Raw genomic sequence first — 8,948 nt, 5'->3', positions numbered from 1 at the left:
GTAGCTTAATAAATTAAATACTTCCGGGTATGGTTACTGTACTGGTAACTCCCCAAAAGAATCTGGATTGTGGTGAGGGAACAGAGAAAAAAGCTCATTTAGGACCTGCACTTACGAAGGGGGTAGGCCGCTGTATATCACGGAGTAAACCTTCTGAGAATAAAAACAGCTGGAGCTTGTTAAGGTAATTACACAGGGGAAAGGATAATGTACTGGGAACTCCTCAGAAGAATCTTGTTTGTGGTGAGGGCAGAGAGATAAAAGCTCATTAAGGAACGACATGAACATGCTGCGTAGGTAGCTGTTTATCAGTAAATATCTCCACTGAGATTAAGAAAAGCAGTAGCTTAATAAAATTAAGTACTTCCTGTATGGTTACTGTACTGGTAACTCCCCAAAAGAATCTGGATTGGGGTGAGGGAACAGAGAAAAAAGCTCATTTAGGACCTGCACCTACGAAGGGGGTAGGCAGCTGTATATCAGGGAGTAAACCTTCTGAGAATAAAAACAGCTGGAGCTTGTTAAGGTAATTACACAGGGGAAAGGATAATGTACTGGGAACTCCTCAGAAGAATCTGATTTGTGGTGAGGGCAGAGAGATAAAAGCTCATTTAGGAACGACATGAACATGCTGCGTAGGTAGCTGTTTATCAGTAAATATCTCCACTGAGATTAAGAAAAGCAGTAGCTTAATAAATTAAGTACTTCCTGGTATGGTTACTGTACTGGTAACTCCCCAAAAGAATCTGGATTGTGGTGAGAGAACAGAGAAAAAAGCTCATTTAAGACCTGCACTTACGAAGGCGGTAGGCAGCTGTATATCAGGGAGTAAACCTTCTGAGAATAAAAACAGCAGGAGCTTGTTAAGGTAATTACACAGGTGAAAGGATAATGTACTGGGAACTCCTCAGAAGAATCTTGTTTGTGGTGAGGGCAGAGAGATAAAAGCTCATTATGAACGACATGAACATGCTGCGTAGGTAGCTGTTTATCAGTAAATATCTCCACTGAGATTAAGAAAAGCAGTAGCTTTATAAATTAAGTACTTCCTGGTATGGTTACTGTACTGGTAACTCCCCAAAAGAATCTGGATTTTGGTGAGGGAACAGAGAAAAAACCTCATTTAGGACCTGCACTTAGGAAGCGGGTAGGCAGCTGTATATCAGGGAGTAAACCTTCTGAGAATAAAAACAGCTGGAGCTTGTTAAGGTAATTACACAGGGGAAAGGATAATGTACTGGGAACTCCTCAGAAGAATCTGATTTGTGGTGAGGGCAGAGAGATAAAAGCTCATTTAGGAACGACATGAACATGCTGCGTAGGTAGCTGTTTATCATTAAATATCTCCACAGAGATTAAAAAAAGCAGTAGCTTAATAAATTAAGTACTTCCTGGTATGGTTACTGTACTGGTAACTCCCCAAAATAATCTGGATTGTGGTGAGGGAACAGAGAAAAAAGCTCATTTAGGACCTGCACTTACGAAGGGGGTAGGCAGCTGTATATCAGGGAGTAAACCTTCTGAGAATAAAAACAGCGGTAGCTTGTTAAGGTAATTACACAGGGGAAAGTATAATGTACTGGGAACTCCTCAGAAGAATCTGATTTGTGGTGAGGGCAGAAGATAAAAGCTCATTTAGGAACGACATGAACATGCTGCGTAGGTAGCTGTTTATCAGTAAATATCTCCACTGAGATTAAGAAAAGCAGTAGCTTAATAAATTCAGTACTTCCTGGTATGGTTACTGTACTGGTAACTCCCAAAAGAATCTGGATTGTGGTGAGGGAACAGAGAAAAAAGCTCATTTAGGACCTGCACTTACGAAAGGGGTAGGCAGCTGTATATCAGGGAGTAAACCTTCTGAGTATAAAAACCAGCTGGAGCTTGTTAAGGTAATTACACAGGGGAAAGGATAATGTACTGGGAACTCCTCCGAAGAATATTGTTTGTGGTGAGGGCAGAGAGATAAAAGCTCATTTAGGAACGACATGAACATGCTGCGTAAGTAGCTGTTTATCAGTAAAGATCTCCACTGAGATTAAGAAAAGCAGTAGCTTAATAAATTAAGTACTTCCTGGTATGGTTACTGTACTGGTAACTCCCGAAAAGAATCTGGATTGTGGTGAGGGAACAGAGAAAAAAGCTCATTTAGGACCTGCACTTACGAAGGGGGTAGGCAGCTGTATATCAGGGAGTAAACCTTCTGAGAATAAAACGGTTTGGTCGTTCGTTGGGATACTATCGTCCCTGAGCTCGCCAACTGCACCTCTTCACTGAGGAACAGCGGCGGCGCGGTGGTCCGAGGAGCGGCCCCGAGACTTCGGCTTTGGGTGAGAGAAAATGGCTCGAACCAAGCAGACTGCTCGTAAATCCACCGGTGGGAAGGCCCCGCGCAAGCAGCTGGCCACCAAGGCTGCCCGGAAAAGCGCGCCCTCTACCGGCGGGGTGAAGAAGCCCCATCGCTACAGGCCCGGCACTGTGGCTCTTCGAGAGATTCGTCGTTACCAGAAATCCACTGAGCTGCTCATCCGGAAGCTGCCTTTCCAGAGGTTGGTGAGAGAGATCGCTCAGGATTTTAAGACAGACCTGAGGTTTCAGAGTGCTGCCATCGGTGCGCTTCAGGAGGCTAGTGAAGCATACCTGGTGGGTTTGTTTGAAGATACCAATCTGTGTGCCATCCACGCAAGAGAGTCACCATCATGCCCAAAGACATCCAGTTGGCTCGCCGGATACGGGGAGAGAGAGCTTAAGTGAAGGCAGTTTTATGGCGTTTTGTAGTAAATTCTGTAAAATACTTTGGTTTAATTTGTGACTTTTTTTGTAAGAAATTGTTTTATAATATGTTGCATTTGTACTTAAGTCATTCCATCTTTCACTCAGGATGAATGGGAAAGTGACTGTTCACAGATCTCAGTGGTGCGCACTGGGCTCAGGAGTGACAAGTTGCTAATATGCAGAAGGGATGGGTGATACTTCTTGCTTCTCATGATGCATGTTTCTGTATGTTAATGACTTGTTGGGTAGCTATTAAGGTACTAGAGTTGATAAATGTGTACAGGGTCCTTTTGCAATAAAACTGGTTATGACTTGATCCAAGTGTTTAACAATTGGGGCTGTTAAGTCTGACCATACATCACTGTGAAGAATGTGGGCTTTTTCAAGGGTGAAGATACAAGTCTTAACCACAGTGTAACTTACAGTTTCCTTAAGAAAAAAAAAAAGTAAACCTGGCAGCTATAGAATACACTATGTGCGGGCTGGGGATATAGCCTAGTGGCAAGAGTGCCTGCCTCGGATACACGAGGCCCTAGGTTCGATTCCCCAGCACCACATATACAGAAAACGGCCAGAAGCGGCGCTGTGGCTCAAGTGGCAGAGTGCTAGCCTTGAGCGGGAAGAAGCCAGGGACAGTGCTCAGGCCCTGAGTCCAAGGCCCAGGACTGGCAAAAAACAAAAAAAAAAAAAAAAAAAAAAAAAAAAAGAATACACTATGTGCATTTATAATAGCTATTTTATATATTGTAGTGTCAACATTTTTAAATTAAATGTTTTACATCCACAAGTGTGGGGAGTCTTGTCATTAAGGTGTGTATAATTTAGAGTCCAGTTGGTGTTCTAACTAGACTGCACTTGTTTTCATAGTATAATGCTGTATGCATATTAATACCTTGCATAAGTCCTCATTCTACCACATGTGAACTAACCTTTTAGCTGATAATGCAAACACTAACGGGGATTTTATTTATAAAGGCTCTAGAATACAAGTTTTTCCCACCAGCATCATCTGTTACTAATCTAAGCTAGTTAGTGCCGCTTTTCATTGTGTTGTGGTTGATTTCATAACTAGGCTTGAGGTTCTTTTTCTCTTTTGAGGAAATACCAAGGTTTGTTCTTTTCCTTGTGGAGTTTAGTGTAAACTTGGATGGGGGAGGAGCATTGCAGATGCAGCTAATTAGCCCCGTGCAATTCAAGATGGTGTTTGGTTAGGTTACTTCTGGTTACTGTCCTAGGAAAACCCTTTTTCTAGAGATGGCCTTCCAAATTCATCCTTCTATTGAAGTTTTTAGGTCAATTATGTATGTTGAGTAAATTTTACAAATAAACTTGTTTATCCAACTAAGTGTCAGAAAACTAAAAAAAAAAAAAAAAAAAAAAACAGCTGGAGCTTGTTAAGGTAATTACACAGGGGAAAGGATAATGTACTGGGAACTCCTCAGAAGAATCTGATTTGTGGTGAGGGCAGAGAGATAAAAGCTCATTTAGGAACGACATGAACATGCTGCGTAGGTAGCTGTTTATCAGTAAATATCTCCACTGAGATTAAGAAAAGCAGTAGCTTAATAAATTAAGTACTTCCTCGTATGGTTACTGTACTGGTAACACCCCAATAGAATCTGGAATGTGGGGAGGGAACAGAGAAAAAAGCTCATTTAGGACCTGCACTTACGAAGGGGGTAGGCAGCTGTATATCAGGGAGTAAACCTTCTGAGAATAAAAACAGCTGGAGCTTGTTAAGGTAATTACACAGGGGAAAGGATAATGTACTGGGAACTCCTCAGAAGAATCTGATTTGTGGTGAGGGCAGAGAGATGAAAGCTCATTTAGGAACGACATGAACATGGTGCGTAGGTAGCTGTTTATCATTAAATATCTCCACTGAGATTAAGAAAAGCAGTAGCTTAATAAATTAAGTACTTCCTGGTATGGTTACTGTACTGGTAACTCCCCAAAAGAATCTGGATTGTGGTGAGGGAACAGAGAAAAAAGCTCATTTAGGACCTGCACTTACGAAGGGGGTAGGCAGCTGTATATCAGGGAGTAAACCTTCTGAGAATAAAAACAGCTGGAGCTTGTTAAGGTAATTACACAGGGGAAAGGATAATGTACTGGGAACTCCTCAGAAGAATCTGATTTGTGGTGAGGGCAGAGAGATAAAAGCTCATTTACGAACGACATGAACATGCTGCGTAGGTAGCTGTTTATCAGTAAATACCTCCACTGAGATTAAGAAAAGCAGTAGCTTAATAAATTAAGTACTTCCTGGTATGGTTACTGTACTGGTAACTCCCCAAAAGAATCTGGATTGTGGAGAGGGAACATAGAAAAAAGCTCATTTAGGACCTGCACTTACGAAGGGGGTAGGCAGCTGTATATCAGGGAGTAAAGCTTCTGGGAATAAAAACAGCTGGAGCTTGTTAAGGTAATTACACAGGGGAAAGGATAATGTACTGGGAAATCCTCAGAAGAATCTGATTTGTGGTGAGGGCATAGAGATAAAAGCTCATGTAGGAACGACATGAACATGCTGCGTGGGTAGCTGTTTATCAGTAAATATCTCCACTGAGATTAAGAAAAGCAGTAGCTTAATAAATTAAGTACTTCCTGGTATGGTTACTGTACTGGTAACTCCCCAAAAGAATCTGGATTGTGGTGAGGGAACAGAGAAAAAAAGCTCATTTAGGACCTGCACTTACTAAGGGGGTAGGCAGCTGTATATCAGGGAGTAAACCTTCTGAGAATAAAAACAGCTGGAGCTTGTTAAGGTAATTACACAGGGGAAAGTATAATGTACTGGGAACTCCTCAGAAGGATCTGATTTGTGGTGAGGGCAGAGACATAAAAGCTCATTTAGGAACGACATGAAACATGCTGCGTAGGTAGCTGTTTATCAGTAAATATTTCCACTGAGATTAAGAAAAGCAGTAGCTTAATAAATTAAGTAATTCCTGGTATGGTTACTGTACTGGTAACTCCCCAAAATAATCTGGATTGTGGTGAGGGAACAGAGAAAAAAGCTCATTTAGGACCTGCACTTACGAAGGGGGTAGGCAGCTGTATATCAGGGAGTAAACCTTCTGAGAATAAAAACAGCTGGAGCTTGTTAAGGTAATTACACAGGGAAAGGATAATGTACTGGGAACTCCTCAGAAGAATCTGACTTGTGGTGAGGGCAGAGAGATAAAAGCTCATTTAGGAACGACATGAACATGCTGTGTAGGTAGCTGTTTATCAGTAAATATCTCCACTAAGATTAAGAAAAGCAGTAGCTTAATAAATTAAGTACTTCCTGGTATGGTTACTGTACTGGTAACTCCCGAAAAGAATCTGGATTGTGGTGAGAGAACAGAGAAAAAAGCTCATTTAGGACCTGCACTTACGAAGGGGGTAGGCAGGTGTATATCAGGGAGTAAACCTTCTGAGAATAAAAACAGCAAGAGCTTGTTAAGGTAATTACACAGGGGAAAGGATATTGTACTGGGAACTCCTCAGAAGAATCTTTTTTGTGGTGAGGGCAGAGAGATAAAGCTCATTAGGAACGACATGAACATGCTGCGTAGGTAGCTGTTTATCAGTAAATATCTCCACTGAGATTAAGAAAAGCAGTAGCTTAATAAATTAAGTACTTCCTCGTATGGTTACTGTACTGGTAACACCCCAATAGAATCTGGAATGTGGGGAGGGAACAGAGAAAAAAGCTCATTTAGGACCTGCACTTACGAAGGGGGTAGGCAGCTGTATATCAGGGAGTAAACCTTCTGAGAATAAAAACAGCTGGAGCTTGTTAAGGTAATTACACAGGGGAAAGGATAATGTACTGGGAACTCCTCAGAAGAATCTGATTTGTGGTGAGGGCAGAGAGATGAAAGCTCATTTAGGAACGACATGAACATGGTGCGTAGGTAGCTGTTTATCATTAAATATCTCCACTGAGATTAAGAAAAGCAGTAGCTTAATAAATTAAGTACTTCCTGGTATGGTTACTGTACTGGTAACTCCCCAAAAGAATCTGGATTGTGGTGAGGGAACAGAGAAAAAAGCTCATTTAGGACCTGCACTTACGAAGGGGGTAGGCAGCTGTATATCAGGGAGTAAACCTTCTGAGAATAAAAACAGCTGGAGCTTGTTAAGGTAATTACACAGGGGAAAGGATAATAAACTGGGAACTCCTCAGAAGAATCTGATTTGTGGTGAGGGCAGAGAGATAAAAGCTCATTTAGGACGACATGAACATGCTGCGTAGGTAGCTGTTTATCAGTAAATATCTCCACTGAGATTAAGAAAAGCAATAGCTTAATAAATTAGTTACTTCCTAGTATGGTTACTGTACTGGTAACTCCCCAAAAGAATCTGGATTGTGGTGAGGGAACAGAGAAAAAATCTCATTTAGGACTGCACTTACGAAGGGGGTAGGCAGCTGTATATCAGGGAGTAAACCTTCTGAGAATAAAAACAGCTGGAGCTTGTTAAGGTAATTACACAGGGGAAAGGATAATGTCCTGGGAACTCCTCAGAAGAATCTGATTTGTGGTGAGGGCAGAGAGATAAAAGCTCATTTAGGAACGACATGAACATGCTGCGTAGGTAGCTGTTTATCAGTAAATATCTCCACTGAGATTAAGAAAAGCAGTAGCTTAATAAATTAAGTACTTCCTGGTATGGTTACTGTACTGGTAACTCCCCAAAAGAATCTGGATTGTGGTGAGGGAACAGAGAAAAAAGCTCATTTACGAACTGCATTACGAAGGGGGTAGGCAGCTGTATATCAGGGAGTAAACCTTCTGAGAATAAAAACAGCTGGAGCTTGTTAAGGTAATTACACAGGGGAAAGGATAATGTACTGGGAACTCCTCAGAAAAATCTTGTTTGTGGTGAGGGCAGAGAGATAAAAGTTCATTAAGGAACGACATGAACATGCTGCGGAGGTAGCTGTTTATCAGTAAATATCTCCACTGAGATTAAGAAAAGCAGTAGCTTAATAAATTAAGTACTTCCTGGTATGGTTACTGTAATGGTAACTCCCCAAAAGAATCTGGATTGTGGTGAGGGAACAGAGAAAAAAGCTCATTTAGGACCTGCACTTACGAAGGGGGTAGGCAGCTGTATATCAGGGAGTAAACCTTCTGAGAATAAAAACAGCTGGAGCTTGTTAAGGTAAGTACACAGGGGAAAGGATGATGTACTGGGAACTCCTCAGAAGAATCTGATTTGTGGTGAGGGCAGAGAGATAAAAGCTCATTTAGGAACGACATGAACATGCTGCGTAGGTAGCTGTTTATCAGTAAATATCTCCACTGAGATTAAGAAAAGCAGTAGCTTAATAAATTAAGTACTTCCTGGTATGGTTACTGTACTGGTAACTCCCCAAAAGAATCTGGATTGTGGTGAGGGAACAGAGAAAAAAGCTCATTTAGGACCTGCATTTACGAAGGGGGTAGGCAGCTGTATATCAGGGAGTAAACCTTCTGAGAATAAAAACAGCAGGAGCTTGTTAAGGTAATTACACAGGGGAAAGGATAATGTACTGGGAACCCCTCAGAAGAATCTGATTTGTGGTGAGGGCAGAGAGATAAAAGCTCATTTAGGAACGACATGAACATGCTGCGTAGGTAGCTGTTTATCAGTAAATATCTCCACTGAGATTAAGAAAAGCAGTAGCTTAATAAATTAAGTACTTCCTGGTATGGTTACTGTACTGGTAACTCCCAAAAGAATCTGGATTGTGGTGAGGGAACAGAGAAAAAAGCTCATTTAAGACCTGCACTTACGAAGGGGGTAGGCCGCTGTATATCACGGAGTAAACCTTCTGAGATTAAAAACAGCTGGAGCTTGTTAAGGTAATTACACAGGGGAAGGATAATGTACTGGGAACTCCTCAGAAGAATCTGATTTGTGGTGAGGGCAGAGAGATAAAAGCTCATTTAGGAACGACATGAACATGCTGCGTAGGTAGCTGTTTATCAGTAAATATCTCCACTGAGATTAAGAAAAGCAGTAGCTTAATAAATAAGTACTTCCTGGTATGGGTACTTTACTGGTAACTCCCCAAAAGAATCTGGATTGTGGTGAGGGAACAGAGAAAAAAGCTCATTTAGGACCTGCACTTACGAAGGGGGTAGGCAGCTGTATATCAGGGAGTAAACCTTCTGAGAATAAAAACAGCTGGAGCT

The 8,948-nt window shown here is 41.5% G+C and overlaps 1 pseudogene; it reads left to right on the top strand.

Moving 5' to 3' along the window:
- Positions 1-2,221: 2,221 nt before the first annotated feature.
- Positions 2,222-3,209, top strand: LOC125344601 (annotated as a pseudogene).
- The last annotated feature ends 5,739 nt before the right edge of the window (positions 3,210-8,948 follow it).

Source organism: Perognathus longimembris, unplaced genomic scaffold, assembly GCF_023159225.1.
Source record: "Perognathus longimembris pacificus isolate PPM17 unplaced genomic scaffold, ASM2315922v1 HiC_scaffold_1652, whole genome shotgun sequence".
Taxonomy (NCBI): domain Eukaryota; kingdom Metazoa; phylum Chordata; class Mammalia; order Rodentia; family Heteromyidae; genus Perognathus; species Perognathus longimembris.
The sequence above is the reverse complement of the archived record's forward strand: the minus strand, read 5'-3'. Positions and strand labels throughout refer to the sequence as shown.